The 24,479-nt window shown below is 51.8% G+C and overlaps 1 protein-coding gene across 1 annotated transcript in view; it reads left to right on the forward strand.

The window, feature by feature from the left end:
- The window catches only part of rims4 (regulating synaptic membrane exocytosis 4), a 179,436-nt gene that overhangs the window by 27,060 nt on the left and 127,897 nt on the right, over positions 1-24,479 (forward strand). The gene's annotated exons all lie outside the window — the stretch shown is intronic.

A 24,479-nucleotide genomic window follows, 5' to 3' on the forward strand; every position in this document is an offset into this window, starting at 1 on the left:
CGGAGATGACGGGGTTGTCTTATGAGGAAAGGTTGAGCAGGTTGGGCCTATACTCATTGGAGTTTAGAAGAATGAGAGGGGATCTTATTGAAACATATAAGATACTGAGGGGGCTTGACAGGGTAGATGCAGAGAGGATGTTTCCCCTCGAGGGGGAATCTAGAACTAGGGGGCAGTTTCAGAATAAGGGGTCGCCCATTTAAAACAGAGATGAGGAGGAATTTCTTCTCAGAGGGTCGTGAATCTTTGGAATTCTCTTCCCCAGAGAGCTGTGGCGGCGGAGTCAGTGAATATATTCAAGGCGGAGATGGACAGATTTTTGAACGATAAGGGAGTCGAGGGTTATGGGGAGCGGGCAGGGAAGTGGAGTTGAGGCCAAGATCAGATCAGGCTCGAGGGGCCGAATGGCCGACTCCTGCTCCTACGTCTCGTGTTCTTATGTTAAAGTGTCACCTGCAAGGCAGCACCTTGAACAGTGCGGTAATTCTATGTAATACACATTATTGATTCATAAACAATTCTTGGTTAGTGAGATATTACAGGTTAGGTGGTGGGACTAGACAGCACCTGTGCATAAATGTTCCTATTAATATCTTCGTATTAAACCTAGGAGTATCAGCCAAGATTTTTGTGCTGAAGTCTATGGAGGGAGACATGAACCCATGACCCACCTGCCTTAAGGGAGAGAGTGCTACCCACAGAGCTAAGGATGACGCCCTGATGTTGGTTGGATTTTGGGCTCTGAGCTACTCTCGGGAAATACCTGGTTTTACCTGTCGGTTAACCTGGGCCTGATTATTGCCTTTCGGTGAGGTGCTTCAGTCCCAGACACCCACTCACTCTTCACACACTCCTGAGGTTTCAGTCCTGTGAGTAATGACGTCACTAGCTGGGATTAATCACCACCTTGAACTCACTGTCATTTATAGTACTGTAGATGCATTTGCTCAAAACTGATTTTTTTTACTGGAGATTTGAAAGCCACGGCTTCAGTCTTTCATTTCTCTTTCATTAAAAATGATGCCATCCATCCCTGTCCTCTTCAACTGAAAATCAATCTGCTAATGGCTCTGATTACCAGACAGCAAAGAAGGTTACATTTCAGCGGAATTATCTTTTTCCTCCTTAACAATTTCCCTCACCTTCCCCTGAAGCAACTGAGAGGTGCTGGGGTTCGAGTGCCCACTGGGGCGTTGCCAAAGTGGGTGTTCTTCATGAGCTAGCCTAGCCGGTGGGCAATGTTGCGCTGTTAGAACGTGGGGGGATTCCTACCAGCCGAGCCCAGTGGGGTTGTCTCGCGTTTACATAGAATTACGTAGAATATACGGCACAGAAACAGGCCATTCGGCCATGCCGTCGTTTATGCTCCACTTGAGCATCCTCCCGTCTTTCCTCATCTAAATCTATCAGCATAACCCTCTATTCCCTTCTCCCTCATACGCTTGTCCAGCCTCCCATTAAATGCATCTATACTATTCGCTTCAACCACTCCCTGTGGTAGCGAGTTCCACATTCTCACCACTCTCTGGGTAAAGAAGTTTCTTCCGAATTCCCTATTGGATTTCTTGGTGACTCTCTTATATTGATGGCCTCCAGTTATGCTCTTCCCCACAAGTGGAAACACTCTCTCTCTATCCACTCTATCAAAACCTTTCATAATTTTAAAGGCTTCTATTAGGTCACCCCTCAGCCTTCTCCTTTCAAGAGAAAAGAGACCCAGCCTGTTCATCCTTTCCTGATAATTATAACCTCGCATTTCTGGTATTGTCTGGTTTCCCAGCTATCCTGAGGGGAACCCTGGCTGATTTGTTTGCTCTTCCTCGGCCTGGTGGGGACCAGCAGACATCGGGCAACGACTGGGAATGTTCCAGGTCTGTACAGCGCAGGACCTCAATGGGCAGAGCGGTCACCCCCTCACTCCATCAACTAACTCACTCCATCACCCCCTCACTCCCTCATCCCCTCACTCCCTCACCCCCTCACTCCCTCACCCCCTCACTCCCTCACCCCATCAACTAACTCACTCCATCAACTAACTCACTCCGTCACACTCTCACTCCCTCGCCCCCTCACTCCCTCACTCCGTCAACTAACTTACACCGTCACGCCTGTCACTCCCTCACCCTCTCACTCTCTTACTCTGTCAACTAACTCACTCCGTCACACTCTCATTCCCTCACACTCTCACTCCCTCACTCCCTTGCCCTCTCACTCCCTCACTCCCTCACCCCCTCACTCCCTCACCCTCTCACTCCCTCACCCTCTCACTCCCTCAACTAACTCACTCCCTCACCCTCTCACTCCCTCACCCCTCACTCCCTCACCCTCTCACTCCCTCACCCCTCACTCCTCACCCTCTCACTCCCTCACCCACTCACCCCCTCACTCCCTCACCCTCTCACTCCCTCACTCCCTCACCCACTCACCCCCTCACTCCCTCACCCCTCACTCCCTCACCCCCTCACTCCCTCACCCCCTCACTCCCTCACCCTCTCACTCCCTCACCCTCTCACTCCCTCAACTAACTCACTCCCTCACCCCTCACTCCCTCACCCCTCACTCCCTCACCCCCTCACTCCCTCACCCCTCACTCCCTCACTCCCTCACCCTCTCACTCCCTCACCCCCTCACTCCCTCAACTAACTCACTCCCTTACCCCTCACTCCCTCACCCCCTCACTCCCTCACCCCTCACTCCCTCACCCCCTCACTCCCTCACCCCCTCACTCCCTCAACTAACTCACTCACTCACCCCCTCACTCCCTCACCCCTCACTCCCTCACCCTCTCACTCTCTCACCCTCTCACTCCCTCAACTAACTCACTCCCTCACCCCTCACTCCCCCACCCCCTCACTCCCTCACCCCTCACTCCCTCACCCTCTCACTCCCTCACTCCCTCACCCACTCACACCCTCACTCCCTCACCCTCTCACTCCCTCACTCCCTCACCCACTCACCCCCTCACTCCCTCACCCCTCACTCCCTCACCCCCTCACTCCCTCACCCTCTCACTCCCTCACCCCCTCACTCCCTCACGCCTCACTCCCTCACCCTCTTACTCCCTCACTCCCTCACCCACTCACCCCCTCACCCCTCACTCCCTCACCCCCTCACTCCCTCACCCTCTCACTCCCTCACTCCCTCACCCACTCACCCCTTCACTCCCTCACCCCTCACTCCCTCACCCCCTCACTCCCTCACCCTCTCACTCCCTCACCCTCTCACTCCCTCAACTAACTCACTCCCTCACCCCTCACTCCCTCACCCCTCACTCCCTCACCCCTCACTCCCTCACCCCCTCACTCCCTCACCCTCTCACTCCATCAACTAACTCACTCCCTCACCCCTCACTCCCTCACCCCCTCACTCCCTCATCCCCTCACTCCCTCACCCCCCCACCCCCTCACTCCCTCAACTAACTCACTCCCTCACCCCTCACTCCCTCACCCCCTCACTCCCTCACCCCTCACTCCCTCACCCCCTCACTCCCTCACCCCCTCACTCCCTCAACTAACTCACTCCCTCACCCCCTCACTCCCTCACCCCTCACTCCCTCACCCTCTCACTCCCTCACCCTCTCACTCCCTCAACTAACTCACTCCCTCACCCCTCACTCCCTCACCCCCTCAGTCCCTCACCCCCTCACTCCCTCACCCTCTCACTCCCTCACCCTCTCACTCCCTCAACTAACTCACTCCCTCACCCCTCACTCCCTCACCCCTCACTCCCTCACCCCCTCGCTCCCTCACCCCTCACTCCCTCACCCTCTCACTCCCTCACCCCCTCACTCCCTCAACTAACTCACTCCCTCACCCCTCACTCCCTCACCCCCTCACTCCCTCACCCCTCACTCCCTCACCCCCTCACTCCCTCACCCCCTCACTCCCTCAACTAACTCACTCACTCACCCCCTCACTCCCTCACCCCTCACTCCCTCACCCTCTCACTCCCTCACCCTCTCACTCCCTCAACTAACTCACTCCCTCACCCTCACTCCCTCACCCCCTCACTCCCTCACCCCTCACTCCCTCACCCTCTCACTCCCTCACTCCCTCACCCACTCACCCCCTCACTCCCTCACCCTCTCACTCCCTCACTCCCTCACCCACTCACCCCCTCACTCCCTCACCCCTCACTCCCTCACCCCCTCACTCCCTCACCCTCTCACTCCCTCACCCCCTCACTCCCTCACCCCTCACTCCCTCACCCTCTCACTCCCTCACTCCCTCACCCACTCACCCCTCACTCCCTCACCCCTCACTCCCTCACCCCCTCCCTCACCCTCTCACTCCCTCACTCCCTCACCCACTCACCCCCTCACTCCCTCACCCCTCACTGCCTCACCCCCTCACTCCCTCACCCTCTCACTCCCTCACCCTCTCACTCCCTCAACTAACTCACTCCCTCGCCCCTCACTCCCTCACCCCTCACTCCCTCACCCCTCACTCCCTCACCCCCTCACTCCCTCACCCTCTCACTCCATCAACTAACTCACTCCCACACCCCTCACTCCCTCACCCCCTCACTCCCTCACCCCTCACTCCCTCACCCCCTCACTCCCTCACCCCCTCACTCCCTCAACTAACTCACTCCCTCACCCCCTCACTCCCTCACCCCTCACTCCCTCACCCTCTCACTCCCTCACCCCCTCACTCCCTCAACTAACTCACTCCCTCACCCCCTCACTCCCTCACCCCTCACTCCCTCACCCTCTCACTCCCTCACCCCCTCACTCCCTCATCCTCTCACCCACTCAACTATCTCACTCCCTCACTCTCACTCCCTCACTCTCTCACTTCCTCACTCTCTCACTCCCTCACCCTCTCACTCATTCACTCCTCTCACTCCCTCATCCTCTCACTCCCTCACCCCTCTCACTCCCTCACCCCCTCATTCTTAAAGTGCATCCAGGAAAGCTTTTTGAGCCAACATGTAGAAAGTCCTACAAGAGAGGGGGCGGTACTGGACCTAATTCTAGGGAATGTAGCCGGGCAGGTGGTGGAAGTGTCTGTAGGAGAGCATTTTGGCGATAGTGACCACAATTCGGTGAGATTTAAGGTGGTCATGGAAAAAGACAAAGACGGCCCGGAAATCAGGGTTCTAAATTGGGGGAAGGCCGATTTTAATAAGATAAGTCAGGATCTGGCAAAAGTGGACTGGGAGCAGCTACTTATAGGAAAATCCACATCAAAACAGTGGGAGGCTTTCAGAAGGGAAATAGAGAGAGTACAACACCAACATGTTCCTGTAAAGGTCAAGGGTGGGACCAACAAGCAAAGGGAACCTTGGATGACAAAGGATATACAAAAATGCATTAGGAAAAAAAGGGGGGCTTTTGGCAGTTACAAAAGACAAAAGACGGTGGAAGCCCTAGAGGAGTATAGGAGGTGCAGGGGCATACTTAAAAAGGAAATTAGGAGGGCGAGGAGGGGCCATGAAATAACACTGGCGAGCAAAATAAAGGAAAATCCTAAGATGTTTTATAAGTATATTAAGGGCAAGAGGATAACCAGGGAAAGGGTAGGGCCCATTAGGGACCAAAGTGGCAAGCTGTGTGTAGAGCCAGATGAAGTAGGTGGGGTTTTAAATGAATTTTTTGCCTCAGTGTTCACTATGGTGAAAGACGATGTAGATATAGAAGTCGGGCAAGGGGACTGTGACATACTTGAACATATTAGCATCGAGAGGGAGGAGGTACTAGCGGTTTTAGCAGGCCAAAAAGTGGATAAATCCCCAGGCCCGGACGAGATGTATCCCAGGCTGTTGTGTGAGGCAAAGGAGGAGATTGCAGGGGCTCTGACACAAATTTTCAGAACCTCTCTGGCCACAGGGGATGTACCAGAGGACTGGAGAACAGCTAATGTAGTACCATTATTCAAGAAGGGTAGCAGGGATAAACCAGGGAATTACAGGCCAGTGAGCCTAACATCTGTGGTAGGGAAGTTATTGGAAAAAATTCTGAGGGACAAAATTAGTCTCCACTTGGAGAGGCAAGGATTAATCGGGGATAGTCAGCATGGCTTTGTCAAGGGTAAATCATGTCTGACCAATCTGATTGAATTTTTCGAGGGGGTGACTAGGTGTGTGGATGAGGGAAATGCTGTGGATGTGGTTTACATGGACTTCAGTAAAGCTTTTGACAAGGTCCCGCATAGGAGACTGGTCAAGAAGGTAAGAGCCCATGGGATCCAGGGGGCCTTGGCGCGTTGGATCCTAAACTGGCTGAGTGGCAGGAGGCAGAGGGTGATGGTCGAAGGTTGCTTTTGTGACTGGAAGCCTGTGTCCAGTGGGGTACCTCAGGGATCGGTGCTGGGTCCCTTGCTGTTTGTGATCTACATTAATGATTTGGATGAGAATGTAAAGGGTATGATCAGTAAGTTCGCGGATGACACGAAAATTGGTGGGGTGGTAAATTGCGAGGAGGAAAGCCTCAGGCTACAGGACAATATTAACGGGTTGGTCAGATGGGCGGAAAAGTGGCAAATGGAATTTAACCCGGAAAAGTGCGAGGTGATGCATTTTGGACGGACAAATAAGGCAAGGGAATACACAATGAGTGGTAGGGCCCTAGGAAGTACAGAGGGTCAGAGGGACCTTGGTGTACATGTACATAATTCCCTGAAGGCAGCGGAACAGGTAGATAAGGTGGTTAAAAAGGCTTATGGGATACTTGCCTTCATTAGCAGAGGCATAGAATATAAGAGCAGGGAGGTTATGATGGAGCTGTACAAAACGCTGGTGAGGCCACAGCTGGAGTACTGTGTGCAGTTCTGGTCGCCTCACTATAGGAAGGATGTGATTGCTTTGGAGAGGGTGCAGAGGAGATTCACCAGGATGTTACCTGGGATGGAGCGCCTCAGCTATGAAGAGAGACTGGACAGGCTGGGGTTGTTTTCCTTGGAGCAAAGAAGGCTGAGGGGGGACCTGATTGAGGTGTACAAAATGATGAGGGGCATAGATAGGGTAGATAAAGAGGAACTTTTCCCCTTAGTAGGGGGGTCAATAACAAGGGGGCACAGATTCAGAGTAAGGGGCAGGAGATTTAGGGGGGATTTGAGGAGGAACTTTTTCACCCAGAGGGTGGTTGGAAGCTGGAACTCACTGCCTGAAAGGGTGGTAGAGGCAGGAACCCTCACAACATTCAAGAAGCATTTGGATGAGCACTTGAAATGCCATTGCATACAAGGCTATGGACCAAATGCTGGAAAATGGGATTAGACTGGACAGGGAGGGATGGGCGGCGCAGACACGATGGGCCGAAGGGCCTCTTTCTGTGCTGTAAAACTCTATGACTCTATGACTCTATGACACTCCATCAACTAACTCAGTCCCTCACCCCCTCACTCCGTCACACTCTAACTCCGTCAACTAACTTACACCGTCACGCCTGTCACTCCCTCACCCTCTCACTCTCTTACTCTGTCAACTAACTCACTCCCTCGCCCTCGCACTCCCTCTCACTCCCTCACTCCTCTCACTCCCTCATCCCTCTCACTCCCTCAACTAACTCACTCCCTCACTCTCACTCCCTCACCCCCTTCACTCCCTCTCTCCCTCACTCCCTCACCCCTCTCACTCCCTCACCCTCTCACTCCCTCATCCCTCTCACTCCCTCAACTAACTCACTCCCTCACTCTCACTCCCTCACCCTCTCACTCCCTCACCCCCTTCACTCCCTCACTCTCTCGCCCTCTCACTCCCTCACCCCTCTCTCTCCCTCACCCCTCTCACACCCTCACCCCTCTCACTCCCTCACCCCATTCACTCTCTCTCTCTCTCATTCACTCCTCTCACTCCCTCACCCCTTTCACTCTCTCACTCATTCACCCCTCACTCCCTCACTCCTCTCACTCCCTCACCCCCTCACTCCCTCACTCCCTCACCCCCTCACTCCCTCACTCCCTCACCCCCTCACCCCCTCACTCCCTCACCCTCTCACTCCCTCACCCCCTCACTCCCTCACTCCCTCACCCCCTCACTCCCTCACTCCCTCACCCCCTCACCCCCTCACTCCCTCACCCTCTCACTCCCTCACCCCTCTCACAACCAATCGTGTTTGACTAACCTACTGGAGTTTTTTGAGGATGTAACTGGTAGAATAGATAAGGGAGAACCAGTGGATGTGGTATATCTGGATTTTCAGAAGGCCTTTGTTAAAGCCCCACATAAGAGGTTAGTGTGCAAAATGAAAGCACATGAGATTGGGGATAATATACTGGATTGAAAATTGGTTAACAGACAGGAAAGAGAGAGTAGGAATAAATGGGTCTTTTTCGGGGTGGCAGGCGGTGACTAGTGGGGTACCGCAGGGATCAGTGCTTGGGCCCCAGCTATTCACAATATATATCAATGATTTGGATGAGGGAACCAAATGTAATATTTCCTAGTTTGCTGATGACACGAAACTAGGTGGGATTGTGAGTTGTGAGGAGGATGCAAAGAGGCTTCAGTTTGACATTGTGCAACAGTTTAATTCAATCATTTAAAGGTTGTTTAGTCTCCGGAGTGTTGTGGCTATTACCAATTAGTTACATTTATTCTCACAAAATATCAAAGTGCTGAACTTTCTTACATTAATGGAGGCTGTACTGGCAGTCGACCTCGCTGTCCAGGATCTACAGTGGAGGGAGCGCAGGCAGCGAGAAAGTTTGGAGCATGTGGCCAGAGGGAGGAGGAGGACCATCAGGGCTCTCAACAGGAGGCCTTACCCTCTGAGGGTCTTTCGGCAGCAATTTTCCTGCCTTCAATTAAGTGAGGAGCAGTGTCTTAGAAGGCTCCGCTTCAGCAAGGAGGTGGTCACAGAACACTGCCCCCTCCTGGAACCAGACCTCGAGCCTCAGATCAGGATGATGGCGGCTCTCTCAGTGGCAGTCAAGGTCACCGTCGTCCTCAATTTTCTTCGCCAGTGGATCCTTCCAGTCAGCAACAGGAGATATAGTGAACATCTCGCAGTTCGCTGTCCATCGCTGCATCCGGGAGGTCACAGAGGCTCTCTACAGTAGGAGAAGGGACTACATTTCCTTCCCCATCACCAGAGAGAAGCAGGATGAGTGTGTATATGGCTTTGCCAGGATAGCGGGATTCCCCGTGGCACAGGGCGCCATTGACTGCACCCACATGGCTTTGTGGGCACCACATAACAATCCTGAGATCTTCCGTAACTGCAAAGGCTACCACTCACTTAATGTCCCATTGGTGTGCGACCACAGACAGTGAATCCTCAATGTCAATGCCCACAATCCTGGCAGCAGCCTAAATGTCTTCATCCTGTGCCAGACCGGTGTTCCAGCACTCTTCCAGCCACTACGTCAAGCTCGCGGCTGACTGGTCAGAGACCAGGGCTATCTGCTCTCCACCTGGCTCATGACTCCCCTCCACAACCCCAACACTCCTGCCCAGCACGCATATAATGAGAGCCATGCTGCCACCAGGAACATCATCGAGCAGACCATCGGGGTGCTGAAGCAACAGTTCCACTGCCTTGACCGCTCGGGAGGAGCCCTCCAGTACTCGGCTGAGCGGGTGACACATTTTGTCGTGGTGTGCTGCATGCTCCACAACTTGGCCATCAGGGATTGCGGGACCACCTCAGGAGGAGGAAGAGGGGGAGGAGGAGGAGGACAACGAGAAGGACAAGGAAGACGAGGAGGAGGAGGAGGAACAGGAGCGAGGGAGGAGGCAGCCACTCAATCAGCCTTCTGGAAGGGCGGCCTGTGACTGCCTCATCAGACTGTGGTTCCAATAAATGAAACCCCAGATTCCCACATCCCCATCATTCCATCCCTGTCGCAGGCCATTTCACAACACACAGCTGAAATGAGAAACAGTACAAAATTATCCAAAGTGAATTAATAAATTTATCAATAAACAGTTAACACATCTTTACAACAACATTATTACCTATTCCCCCTTGTGCAATCCCTTAATGCCCCTCGTTAAGCAAGGCTTTTGATAAGGTTCCACATGGTAGACTGGTCACAAAGTTAAAAGCCCATGGGATCCAGGGCAAAGTGTCAAGTTGGATTCAAAACTGGCTCGGAGGCAGGAAGCAGAGGGTAATGGTTGATGGGTGTTTTTGTGACTGGAAGGTTATTTCCAGTGGGGTTCCGCAGGGCTCAGTACTAGGTCCCTTGCTTTTTGTGGTATATATCAATGATCTAGGCTTGAATATAAGGGGTATGATTAAGAAGTTTGCAGATGATACTAAAATCGGCTGTGTGGTTGAGTTAAAGAAGGAAGCTGTAGACTGCAGGAAGATATCAATAAATTGGTCAGGTGGGCAGAACAGTGGCAAATGGAATTCAATCCAGAGAAGTGTGAGGTAATGCATTTGGGGAGGGCTAACAAGGAAAGGGAATACACAATAAATGGTAGGACACTGAGTAGTGTAGCGGAACAAAGGGACCTTGGAGTGCATGTCCACAGATCCCTGAAGGTAGCAGGCCAGGTAGATAAGGCGGTTAAGAAGGCATATGGGATACTTGCCTTTATTAGCAGTGGCATAGAATACAAGAGCAGGGGGGTTATGCTTCAACTGTATAAAACACTAGTTAGGCCTCAGCTAGAATACTGCGTGCAGTTCTGGTCACCACATTACAGGAAGGATGTGATTGCACTAGAGAGGGTACAGAGGAGATTTACAAGGATGTTGCTGGGAGTAGAGAATCTTAGCTATGAGGAAAGGCTGGATAGGCTGGGTCTGTTTTCCTTGGAACAGAGGAGGCTGAGGGGAGACCTTATTGAGGTGTATAAAATTATGAGGGGCCTAGATAAAGTGGATAGAAAGGACCTATTTCCCTTAGCAGAGGGGTCAAAAACCAGGGGGCACAGATTTAAAGTAATTGGGGGAAGGTTTAGAGGGGATTTGAGGGAAAATTTCTTCACCCAGAGGGTTGTGGGGGTCTGGAACTCACTGCCTGAAAGGGTGGTAGAGGCAGGAACCCTAACCACATTTAAAAAGTACTTGGATGTGCACTTGGGATGCTGTAACCTGCAGGGCTACGGACCAAGAGCTGGGAAGTGGGATTAGGCTGGATAACTCTTTGTTGGCCGGCGCGGACACGATGGGCCGAAATGGCCTCCTTCCGTGCTGTAACTTTCTATGATTCTATGAGGCTTTAAGGTGATTTAGACAAGTTGAGTGAGTGGGCAAATATATGGCGGATGCAGTACAGGTATAATGTGGATAAATGTGAAGTTATCCACTTCTTTAGGAAAAACAGAAAGGCAGAGTATTATTTAAATGGTGATAGATTGGGAAATGTTGATGTACAAAGGGACCTGGGTGTCCTTGTACACCAGTCATTGAAAGCAAACATGCAGGTGCAGCAAGCAGTTAGGAAGGCAAATGGTATGTTGGCCTTCATTGCAAGAGGATTTGAGTACAGGAGCAAGGATGTCTTACTACAGTTATACAGGGCCTTGGTGAGACCACACCTGGAGTACTGTGTGCAGTTTTGGTCTCCTTACCTAAGAAAGGATATACTTGCCATAGAGGGAGTGCAGCGAAGGTTCACCAGACTGATTCCTGGGATGGCAGGACTGTCGTATGAGGAGAGATTGGGTTGACTAGGCCTGTATTCACTAGAGTTTAGAAGAATGAGAGGGGATCTCATTGAAACGTATAAAATTCTGACAGGGCTAGACAGACTGGATGCAGGGAGGATGTTTCCCCTGGCTGGGGGGGTCTAGAACCAGGGGTCACAGTCTCAGGATACGGGACATTTAGGACTGAGATGAGGAGAAATTTCTTCACTCAGAGGGTGGTGAACCTGTGGAATTCTCTACCACAGAAGGCTGTGGAGGCCAAGTCACTGAATATATTTAAGAAGGAGATAGATAGATTTCTAGACCCAAAAGGCATCAAGGGGTATGGGCAGAGAGCAGGAATATGGTATTGAGATAGAGGATCAGCCGTGATCACATTGAATGGTGGAGCAGGCTCGAAGGGCCGAATGGCCGACTCCTGCCCCTATGTTTCTCTATCCAGCAGAGTGTCCATAGTGTGAGTTGGATGAGACGCCTGGGTCCTGATTGTATCAGCTGTGGCTCAGTGGGCAGCACACTCGCCTCTGAGTCAGGAGGTCGTGGGTTCGAGTCCCACTCCAGGGACTTGAGCCCATAATCCAGGCTGACGCCCCCAGTGCAGTACCAAGGGAGTGTCTGCCATGCCGTCTTTCGGATGAGACGTTAAACCGAGGCCCCGCCTGCCCTCCCAAGTGGACATAAAGGAGCCGATGGCACTATATTTATCCCTCAACCAACATCTGAAAACCGATTATCTGGTCATTATCACAATGCTGTTTGGGGGATCTTGCTGTGCTCAAATTGACTGCCGCGTTTCCTACATTACAACAGTGACCACACTTCAAAAAGTACTTAATAGGCTGTAAAGCTCTTGGGGATGTCCTGAGGTTGTGAAAGGCGCTATAGAAATGCAAGTCTTTCTTCTTCCTTTCATTAATAATAAAGCAGCGGGCAACAGTGTGAGGTTCCCGTCGGCCATCTGGTCCAGCGATAAGGTCTCTTTACTGGAGGAGAGAGTGAACAACTTCTCCTTTAACTCCACTCATTTCCTCCAAATCAAAGGCGTTGCCATGGGTACCCGCATGGGTCCTAGCTATGCCTGCCTTTTCGTGGGCTATGTGGAACAATCTTTGTTCCAGTCCTACTCGGGTCCCCTCCCTCACCTCTTTTTCCGATACATTGATGACTGTCTCGGTGCCGTTTCCTGCTCTCGCCCCGAACTTGACAATTTCATTCACTTTGCCTCCAATTTCCACCCTTCCCTCACCTTCACATGGTCCATCTCTGACTCTTCCCTTCCCTTCCTCGACTTCTCCGTCTCCATCTCTGGGGATAGGTTATCGACCAATATTTACTACAAGCCCACTGACTCCCACAGCTACCTGGACTACACTTCCTCCCACCCCGCTTCCTGTAAGGACTCTATTCCATTCTCCCAGTTTCTCCGCCTCCGCCGTATCTGCTCCGACGATGCCACCTTCCACACCAGTGCTTCAGACATGTCTTCCTTTTTCCGCAACCGAGGATTCCCCTCTACCGTGGTGGACACTGCCCTCGACCGTGTCAGTTCTATCTCCCGCACCTCTGCCCTCACCCCTGCCCCTCCCTCCCGGAACCACGATAGGGTTCCCCTTGTCCTCACCTTTCACCCCACCAGCCTCCACATTCAACGGATCATCCTCCGGCATTTCCGCTACCTCCAAAGTGATCCCACCACCAAACGTATCTTCCCCTCCCCTCCCCTTTCAGCATTCCGCAGGGACCGCTCTCTCCGAGACACCCTAGTCCACTCCTCTATCACCCCAAACAGCCCTTCCCCTTCGCCTGGCACCTTCCCGTGCAAGCGGAGGAGGTGTAACACCTGCCCCTATACCTCCCCCCTCCCCACTGTCCAGGGCCCCAAACACCCCTTCCAGGTGAAACAGCGATTTACTTGTACTTCTCGCAATCTAGTATACTGTATTCGCTGCTCACGATGCGGTCTCCTCTACATTGGGGAGACCAAACGCAGATTGGGTGACCGCTTTGCGGAACACCTCCGTTCAGTCCGTAAGGGTGACCCCGAGCTTCCGGTCGCCTGTCATTTCAATTCACCGCTCCATTCCCACTCGGACCTCACCGTCCTTGGCCTCTTGTACTGTTCCACGGAAGCTCAACGTAAACTCGAGGAACAGCACCTCATCTTCCGATTAGGCACTCTGCAGCCTTCCGGACTCAATATCGAGTTCAACAATTTCAGATCATAACCTCGGCCCCTATTTCATTTTTACTTATATTTTTCCACTCCTTTCCTCCCCCCCCCTTTCCTTTTGTTTCTCTCTCACACCTGGCAGCTATCTTTTGCCCTGCCAGTACACTTCACACCTAATCCCAGCCTATTACCATCTCGTCTAGCTTCTAATCTCTTTTACTTCTTTTGGTTCTTTTATTCTTTTGTCCGATCGCAGCCCTGCCTTCGATCTAGTTCCTTTTCTCTCCAGTTTTGAAGAAGGGTCAAACCCGAAACGTCAACTCAAATTTCTCTCCACGGATGTTGCCTGACCTGCTGAGTTTTTCCAGCATTTTCTGTTGTTATTTCGGATTTCCAACATCTGCAGTATTTTGCTATCGTACCAATAAGCAATCGATGGATTTACCTCTATTCGCTCTCTCTTGCACTCTTTTTTTCTCACTTTTACCTTCTCTCTCACCCTCACTCTTTCTTTAGCTCTCTTTTTCCCGATTATTCTTAGTCCCTCGCACTTTTTCTTTCAGTCGTTCATTATCTCTTTCTGTTCTGCTTTCGTGCTTTTTTTCCCCGCCTCTTCTCACCATCGTTCTTTACCTGCAGCACATTCACTTCCAGAAGACGTGAGTTACTGTGCTAGCCGTGGGCCTGATACCTCAGAATCACCTCGAGTGACCCCTCGGTCCCTGCATCGATTAGAAAATTTGTGCCTTGCCTGTAATTAGCAGAAACAGGCTCAGCCCCTGAGTGCCGTGCGCTGCCGTCTACGTCAATAAAACCAGACCCAGGCAGCCCAACATCTGCACCAAACAGCTTCTGGCCCATGAACCTTTCCCTTCTGTCTGATCACTAACATTATTTTCAAACGAGTAATTTTTCTACCTCAAACTGTGGCACAGTTGTGAATTGTTTTAGATGGTATTGCTCCATCTGGAATCTAGGCTCAAAATGAACACAAGCTGATAAAGAAGCACTTTGCAGCCTTCTGGACTTAACATCGAGTTCAACAATTTCAGAATATTAATTGGCCCCTGTCGTTCATTTTTTCCTCTTGTTTCCTCACATGGTAGCTGTTAATGTTGCGGCCATCATCATTCACACATCATCTAGAGCCATCTTTTGTTTCATAACTTGTCCCATTACCATCTCCTTTTGCCTTGCACCATCATCCCTTTTGTCTCTAATCTCTCCTGCCTTCCATCTTATCACAGACCTTCCCTTTGTTCTTTCCTCCCCTCCTCCCGGCCCCTGCTTAAACATCTCTCCTCCCGAACCTTTTCCAGTTCTGACGAAGGGTTCGACCCGAAACGTTGACTCGGTTTCTCTCTCCTCGATGCTGCCTGACCCACTGAGTGTTTCCAGCACATTCTGTTGTTGTTTCTGATAAAGAAGTCACTGTTTTAACACTACTTCCCTTTTGTTAACAATTATATTCACTGGAGTTTAGAAGAATGAGAGGGGATCTCATTGAAACTTATAAAATTCTGACAGGACTGGACAGACTAGATGCAGGAAGGATGTTCCCGATGGCGGGGGAGTCCAGAACCAGGGGTCACAATCTAAGGATAGGGGGTAAGCCATTTAGGACAGAAATGAGGAGGAATTTCTTCACCCAGAGAGTGGTGAACCTGTGGAATTCTCTACCACAGAAGGCAGTTGAGGCCAATTCATTAAATATATTCAAGAAGGAGTTAGATATATTTCTTAAGGCTAGAGGGATCAAGGGATATGGGGAGAAGGCAGGGACAGGGTACTGAGTTTGGATGATCAGCCATGATCTCATTGAATGGCGGAGCAGGCTCGAGGGGCCGAATGGCCTACTCCTGCTCCTATCTTCTATGTTTCTATGTTTCTCCTATTAGTGACTATATTTATTTATGGCCGCTAGTTTTGGTCTCCTCCACCCCCACCCTACCCCTAGCCCCCACAAGTGGAAACATCTTCTCTGCGTCTACCCAATCAAAACCTTTCATAATCTTAAAGGCCTCTATCGGGTCACCCCTCAGCCTTCTCTGTTCTAGAGAAAAGAGCCCCAGCCTGTTCAGTCTTTCCTGATAGGTAGAACCTCTCAGTTCTGGTATTGGGCTCGCATTAAAGGAGCGCTGGGGCGCATTCCACTGCCCCAGGTGCTCAGGTCCCCCGTGCAAAGTGAATGAGTGCAAGGTTCATGAACATCCCATTGGCGATGAGGTCAGCTCTCCACAATGTGGCCGGAGTGTGCGAGCAGCCTTGTCAACAGCTGATGCAAGCGGACCCAGCTGGATAACGTGGAACGCTGGATAGCGCTGACCTTCCACCAATGGCCATCTCGCTTACCCCCTCCAGAGGATTTTGGCCTCCAAAGGCTGACATGCTGCTGATGTCCCCACCCCCCACCGCAATTCCTCCCCCAAAAATAGACCGGTGCATTCAACGCACCAGCAGCCCTTTACGAGCTGCTGACGTTGGGAATCCCGCCCCCATGACCTCGACACTCCCCCGGCGTGGGATGAGCAGTGAGCTGGCCTCAAATTGATCAGGCAAGATCAGCGTATTGGGACTGAGGTGTGCCGAGCACTCCTCTGGGACCACATTAACAGCCTCAACCCATCACCTTTCAACCTGGATGTGGTTCCTGCTGCACCATTGCACAACCGTAGGGAACGAGGGCAAAAGGAACAAGCCTGGAAAGAGGCTGAACATTAGATGAGAGTCCGTAAATATAAGATATTTATTAATGAATCCAATAGGGAATTCAGGAGAAATTTCTTTACCCAGAGAGTGGTGAGAATGTGGAACTCGCTCCCACAGGGAGTGATTGAAGCGAATAGTAGAGATACATTTAATGGGAAGCTAGATAAACACATGAGAGAGAAAGGAATAGAAAGGATATGCTGATAGGAACATAGGGACAGGAGGAGGCCATTCAGGCTATCGAGCCTGTTCCACCATTCAATTAGATCCTGGCTGATCTGTATCTTCACTTCATCTACCCACCTTTGGTTCCTCTCCCTTAATACCCTTGTCTATCAAAAATCTATCAATCTCAGTTTTGACATTTTCAATTGACCCCCAGTCTCAACAGCTTTTTTGGGGGAGAGAGTTCCAGATTTCCATTACATCACCCCTGAACGGCCTGGCTCTAATTTTAAGGTTCTGCCCCCTTGTTCTGGACTCGGCCCACCCTAGAGGAAATAGTTTCTCTTTATCTACCCGATCGAATCCTTTAATCATCTTAAACACCATAATTAGATCACCCCTTCAGGGTGAGAGGAAGTCGGAGTGGGAGGAGACTCGTGTGGAGCACAAACACTGGCATGGACCAGTTGGACCGACTGGCCTGTTACTGTACTGTCAATTCTATGTAAGATAGGCCTGACCACAAGTTGAGGTAGCAATTAGTCTGGAACTGTTTTCGGGTCCTGACTCGTGCTGTGTGTCCAGCATGCGCCCAAAGTAGGAGAGTCCAAGGACCGGTGGAAATTGGTCCTCAGGCTGCCTCAGCATACTCAGGACGAGCAGCCAGCGCTGGTCTCGCCTCCACAGACAGCTCACCCGATCGAAGACTACAACTTCGGGCCAACAGGCTCGCCAACATTGGCCCTCAGGTAAGTCCTGGGGCGCGGGTTGAAATGGGTTACGGAGGCAGGGTGGGATGATCGTGACTCCTGTGGAGCCGGGTTTGGGGGGTGTGGGGTGAGGAGAAGGTAGCATTCCTGCTCCTCCTGGCTCCATGGGAACGTTTCATTCCAAATAAAAACTTTCCCCAACTTACCTTGAGTTGGCGGCTGCCGGGATTGCTGTAGATTCCTGAGCGACAGCCCTCACACCTGCCCCGCCCGTCCGAGACACATTTCTAAAAGGCCCCTCGTTGATATACTCAAGGGGCTGCCGCTTGTTTTAGGGGCGCCAAAAATCTGGGTCCTATGAATTTAGCAACGGGACCACCGGCTGGGTAGAATGGGCACAAGCCGTCCCACCGGTAAATTGGTCTGCTTTGCCCCCATTTCACACCCAAAAATGGGCACAACGCATATCAGTTTCTACCCCATTGTCTCTTATAAAGGGGAGGATAGATTGTGAGAAAGTGGTCATACAGTGAACAACAACAGCTTGTATTTATATAGCACCTTCAGCATAGTAAAATGTCCCAAGGTGCTTCACAGGAGCGATTAGCAGACAAAATTTGACACCGAGCCACAAAAGGAGCTATTAGAACAGGAAGAGGTGGGTTTTAAGGAGCGCCTTAAAGGAAGAGAGATTGGTAGTAAGGCGGAGAGGTGTAGGGAGGGAATTCCAGAGCTTAGGGCCCAGGTAGCTGAAGGCACAGCCGCCAATGGTGGAGCGATGGAAATCGGGGATGCGCAAGATGCCAGAATTGCAGGAGCACAGAGATCTCGGAGGGTTGTAGGGCTGGAGGAGGTTCCAGAGATAGGGAGGGGCGAGGCCATGGAGGGATTTGCACAAGAGGATGAGTATTTTAAAATCAAGTCATTGCTGAACCGGGAGCCAGTGTAGGTCAGCGAGCACAGGGGTGATGGGTGAACGGGACTTGGTGTGGGTTAGGACACGGGGCAGCAGAGTTTTGGATGAGCTGTAGTTTACGGAGGGTGCAAGGTGGGAGGCTGGCTAGGGGAGCGTTGGAATAGTTGAGTCTAGACGTAACAAAGGCAACGCTCTCACTGGAAGCAGACTGGCCCATCCAACTGATTGAATGAACACGGAGAAATTCGGTACCTTAGCGCCTCCAATTAGTACCTGGTGGGGGCGCTAACGAGGCACTGAGGCGAATCCAGCGCTGCATGACAAATTCAGTCCCCCATAGCGCCGCCGCTATGAGTTAGCGCCGGGGACTTCAGTGCTAGGCAGATTGTGACATCAGTGAGTGTGCAACGCTCACTGGGCGCCCAACCTGCCAAATTGAGTAGCGCCCCCTGCCTTAGTGCCTTGCCTTGACAGCGACAGGGTGAGGAGGCGCGAAGCAGTCAGTAGCCGGCTCCACAGGCGCTACTTAAAGGGATCATGAGTAATGAGCTGCAGCTGTCAGGTTAGTGCTGTTTCACTGCTTCCTTGTCAGTTTGACATTGTGCAACAGTTTAATTCCGTCATTTAAAGGTTATTTAGTCTTCGGAGTGTTGTGGCTACTAAAAATTAGTTACATTTATTCTCACAAAATATCAAAGTGCTGCATTTCCTTACTTCGCCCTCCAGGATCTACTATGGAGGGAGCGGAGGCAGCGAGAACAATGGGAACATGTGGCCAGAGGGAGGAGGAGGGCCATCAGGGCTCTCAACAGGAGGTCTTACCCTCCGAGGGTCTTCCAAAAGCAATTTTCCTACCTCAATTAAGCCAGGAGCAGTGTCTTCGAAGACTCTGCTTCAGCAAGGAGGTGGTCACAGGACTCTGCCACCTCTTGCAACCAGACCTCGAGCCTCAGATCAGGATGAGTACGGCTCTCTCAGTGGTAGTCAAGGTCACTGTCGCCCTCAATTTCTTCGTGGATCCTTCCAGTCTGCAACAGGAGATATAGCTAACATCTCACAGTTCACCGTCCATTGCTGCATCCGGGAGGTCACAGAGACTCTCTACAGTAGGAGAAGGGACTACATTTCCTTCCCCATCACCAGAGAGAAGCAGGACGAACGTGCATGTAGCTTTGCCAGGATAGCGGGATTCTCCATGGTGCAGGGCACCATTGACTGCACCCATGTGGCTTTGTGGGCACCACATAACAATCCTGAGATCTTCCGTAACCGCAAAGGCTACCACTCACTTAATGTGCAGTTGGTGTGCGACCACAGACAGTGAATCCTCAATGTGAATGCCCGCTATCCTGGCAGCAGCCACGATGCCTTCATCCTGTGCCAGACCAGTGTGCCAGCACTCTTCCAGCCACCACGTCAAGCTCGTGGCTGGCTGGTCGGAGACAAGGGCTACCTGCTCTCCACCTGGCTCATGACTCCCCTCCGCAACCCCAACACTCCTGCTCAGCACTCATATAATGACAGCCATACTGCCACCAGGAACATCATCGAGCAGACCATCAGGGTGCTCAAGCAATGGTTCCACTGCCTTGACTGCTTGGGAGGAGCCCTCCAGTACTCGGCTGAGCGGGTGTTTCAATTCGTGGTGGTCTGCTGCATCCTCCACAACTTGGCCATCATGAGGGCCCAGCTCTTGCCACCAGGCATAGCGGGACCACCCAGGAGGAGGAAGAGGGAGAGGAGGAGGAGGAGGAGGAGGAGGAACAGGAGCGAGGGAGGAGGCAGCCACTCAATCGGCCTTCCGGAAGGGCAGTCCGTGACCGCCTCATCAGACTGCGGTTCCAATAAGTTAAACCCCAGATCCCCGTTGCTCACCACATCCCCATCACTCCAGCCCTGTCGCGGGCCATATCACAGCGCAAAGCTGAAATGAGAGACAGTGCAAAATTATCCAAAGAGAATTAATAAATTTATCAATAATCAGTGAACACATCTTTACAACAACAATATTAACTATTCACCCTTGTGCAATCCCTTAGTGCCTCTCGTTACTGTGCCTTTCCCTACTCGAGTACTCCTATGAAGTGTTGGCCCAGTGGCTGCAGCAGGGCTGGTGGGAGGCTGCTGAGTGTCTGTGCGGGAGACTTCAGATGGCCTTGCAGGATGCCCTCGACCAGCTCTGGACCTGGAAGGCCCGGCTGTAGGCTGCACCACCTCAGACTGGGCGGCAGCAGTCTGGGCTGGCTGGATGACAGGCAGTGACAAGGACAATGGCGGAGTGGCAGTGGTGGGAGCAGGAATGCTGTCATCCTGAGAGAGGACAGCAGCTTCCTGCTCCACTGACCCACTGCCGCTCCCCCCCGGGGCAGCACCTCAGCATCCCTAGCAATCTGTGAAAGCCCCAGTCAACGGTGGTAGACCCAGCCACGATGGCAGCAGTCAGAGCTTGCATGGCATCAAGTTGAAATTGCATGAGAGCAGTCTGAGAATCGTTGGCACCAAGCATAGACTGCATTACAGCGCTAAGATGTTGCGACGCTTCCGCCTGTGCTGTAATGGAAGCTGCCAGATCACCCATCACACGCGCCATCAGGTCTGGGTCGCCACGGTCTCTCTGAGAGTCTATCATCCTTTGCAGACTGGAAATGATGGGCTCCATGGTGTGCGCAGAGCCTTGTGCAATGTTGGAGGCGGACTCCTCCACGCTCCTTACCATTGCCGAGAGGCTCTCAGACACCCTTGCCATTGCACCTATCATCTCCGTGTGCATGCCCATCACCCTTCTTCTAAAGGCCTCCCCATCGAGGGCCTCATCTGAATCCTGTGCAGCAGAACTCGCGCACGAACTCGCCCTCTGGGGAGCTGGCCCCCGAGCTACTCTTTCCCCCGAGCTACCTTTCCCCCTGGCCTTGCTGCAGCCCGCTCGTCCCCGGTTCATCATCCTGTGCAGATCCCGCTACTATACTAGCCTCTAAAGAGCGCGTAGTGCCAGTATCTGAGCTGGTGCCTGCGGGAGAGACATGCAGTGACGCGGTGTGTTCTTCCTCCCCCTCTTCTCCTGCCTCACTATCTACGGTGCCCTCAGGGACAGGCTGCTCAGGTGCTTGCTCATTATCTGAAAGCATAAAGGCACAAGAGTCGGGTTAAGGTGAGGGGAGGGGGCAGGAGGGAGAAATGCTGCATACAGCATGATTAGCTGGAAAGTGGGAAAGGCTTGTGGGGTGAGGGGGAAGTGGGATGTGAGAAGAAGGAGTAGGAATGAACATACCGTTGTTGTCCTCAAGGAGGTCAATGTCGCCGGTGGCCACGGCGCCCACCACCTGGTGCCCAATAATCTGCAGCACTTGATTCTCCAGCGCGGACAGTGGTTGGGTGTCGGCTTGTCCCCCGCCTGTGCACTCCTGCTCCCTCCTGTTGTGAGCCACCTTGGCCTGCAAGAGGAAGGAAAGTGTGTGAGTGAGTGTGGAGCAATGTGTCTGGGTGATGTGCCTGCCATAGTTGAATAGCTGTCATTGTGTGCAAGGTGTGAGATGTGGGTGTGAGTGTTGGTAGGTAGAAATTGTTGGTGGGTGAGTGCTGGGGGTGTGGTGCTTTGGCCAGTGTGTGCAAACTGTGGTTCAGATGGTGGTTCAGACGATGGTTTGTAGTATTTGTTGAGGCATTGACTCACCCTGACCACCCGAGTGAGGTCGTTATATTTCTTCCTGCGTTGTGTGTGTGGGTTCTGGGGACGACAGTGCTGCCCGAGACCTGATGGGCAACCTCCCTCCACATGGCACGGAAGACTTGCGGCGCGGGCCTCCTACGACTTGCCAGGTAGAGCACCGCCCTCCATCTCTCCACAGCGGACACCAACTCCTCCAATGCATGGTCTGAAAATCTGCAGGCTCTCTTCCCTGGGGCGTGGATCTGCCATCATGAAACCTGCTTGAGTCGTCCGGCTCCTTGGGCTTGGCCTGCTCCTGCTTGCTGACACAGGTTCACAGCCAGCAATGCTGAGAATGAGGTTCTGCAGCATCAATGAATTTCCCCGTTAAGACCTGGAAAGAGCCTGTGCAATGATGACTTGCGATTTGACTGCACCTGATATTGGTTAGCGCTTTGAGTGTAACGCCACTGAGCGAGGCCGTTATCATTTGATTTAGCGCTCCCATCCTTTCTTTGAGCGATGACACTGAATTTTGCGTGCAGCGAGATTCATTAGCGCCTGGCACGAAATCTCAAACTTTTCCAAAGTTAGCGGCCACTCCTGGACGATAATGAATTTCTCGCCCTTTATCTCCCAGCCGTGGGAAACAAAGCGTTAAATCGAACTCTGCCTTGACAGCTGTTTCTCCCGATCGATTTCCTCAGCCAAACGCAGGCTCCAAATGTAATTAGATTGATGTGACAGAGCTGTTCACATATTTGGTCAGTGAGCAGAGGCCTGATTGCACAAACCTTCAGGCACCAGTTGGTCTCAGTCCCCCGGGCCAGGAAGGGAGGAAATCGACCAAGTCTCCCACTCTTGATCACGATCCGATCCAGTGATCGCCAGTGGAGAGCGGAGCTGTGTGGACAGTGAGTGTGATGCTCCCCCCATGATCTGGGCTCAGATATGAACAAGGCCAATTGGATGAGGTCCTGAAGGGCAGCTGATGTCCTGTGGAACTCCACCCCAAATAAATGGGTTCATGACGGAGTCAATCCACGGAATCAGGCCATTCGGCCCAACCAGTCCGTGCCGGTGTTTACCCTCCACTCGAGCAAAGAGTCCTAATCACATTTACCCGCCCTGTTCCCATATCCCTTCATTCCCTTTTCCTTCATCCACCTCTCCAATCTATTGTTGACACAGTTTGTGCCTCAACCACTAACCCTGGAAGTGAATTCCAAAGCTTCACAACTGTCTGTGTGAAGAACTTTCCCCTGCTCCCTGTAAAAATGTCTTAATCCTGAGGTCGTGAAATGTGTTATGTAAATACAAGTCTTCCTTCCTTCCACCCTCCCTCCCTTCCTTCCTTCCTTCCCTCCTTCCTTCCTTCCTTCCGTCCTCCCTTCCTTCCTTCCTGTCTTCCTTCCTTCCCTCCTTCTCTCCTTCCCTCCTTCCTTCCCTCCTTCCTTCCTTCCCTCCTTCCCTCCCTCCTTTCCTCCTTCCTTCCTTCCTTCCCTCCTTCCTTCATTCCCTCCTTCCTCCCTCCCTCCCTCCTTCCTCCCTCCCTCCCTTCCTCCCTCCCTCCTTCCTTCCTTCCTCCCTCCCTCCCTCCCTCCCTTCCTTCCTTCCTCCCTCCCTCCCTCCTTCCTTCCTCCCTCCCTCCCTTCCTTCCTCCCTCCCTCCCTCCTTCCTTCATCCCTCCCTCCCTCCCTCCCTTCCTTCCTCCCTCCTTCCTTCCTTCCTTCCTTCAACCCTCCCTCCCTTCCTTCCAACTGATCATAATTCTAAAATCTCTATTAAATCTCCTCTTGGCCTTCACTGCTCCAGTGGAGATACTTCCAGTATCTCAAGTCTCTCTTCAATAACAATAATTTCCAATCCCTGGCAGCACCGTACCTTCCGAACCATTAAAACCCGGACCATTCTGTTCCTGTAGCTTTTGCGATTCTTTTGTCTCCAGTTTATTCGCTGAATTTTCATAAACCAATTACATATTTGTAACGAGTCACTTGGAAATGAAAATGCTGAGCTATAATTACTTTCATTCCCTAATCCATTTTTATTACTAAGAATTTTAACATGGTAGATGGAGTGTAAATTAATATTGATAAATGTTGTGGAATCAAAAGCCCCAAAGCCAAATAGAGTGATGGTGACACAGTTTGGACTAACATGGCTGGTCTCTGTTTGTTGTCACAACTGTTTAGTATCTCAGATATATGGGAATCACTGGATGATAAAAGACCGAGGTCCATCTAATTCGCCTTCTCCCATCCTGTAGTCGCACAATCCAATGATAATGGAGTTATTGACCAATCACAGCGATCAATCTCGATCACTGAGTCTACAACAGACCCAGACACGAGGCGAGGAAAACCCCCAGTGGGGGAGGGCTTTGGGAACCAGAGGTCCACAGTCACCTGTTCCTCCCGAGCTCGCTACACTCACCACACGTCACCTCTCAAATTACTCAGATACTGAATCCCAAAATGTTATTTTCTGAAAGAAACCTATCTCATTTACATTTAAATAAGCCAACACTAACTTCTTCCACCGTCTCCCTGGGGAGATTGGAGTATGGAGATTGACTGCTATGATTTAATCAGCAACTCCCTTATCACTGTGTCA

Source organism: Somniosus microcephalus, chromosome 13 (genome assembly GCF_052327205.1).
Source record: "Somniosus microcephalus isolate GS21.2 chromosome 13, FLI_Smic_1.0, whole genome shotgun sequence".
Lineage (NCBI taxonomy): Eukaryota > Metazoa > Chordata > Chondrichthyes > Squaliformes > Somniosidae > Somniosus > Somniosus microcephalus.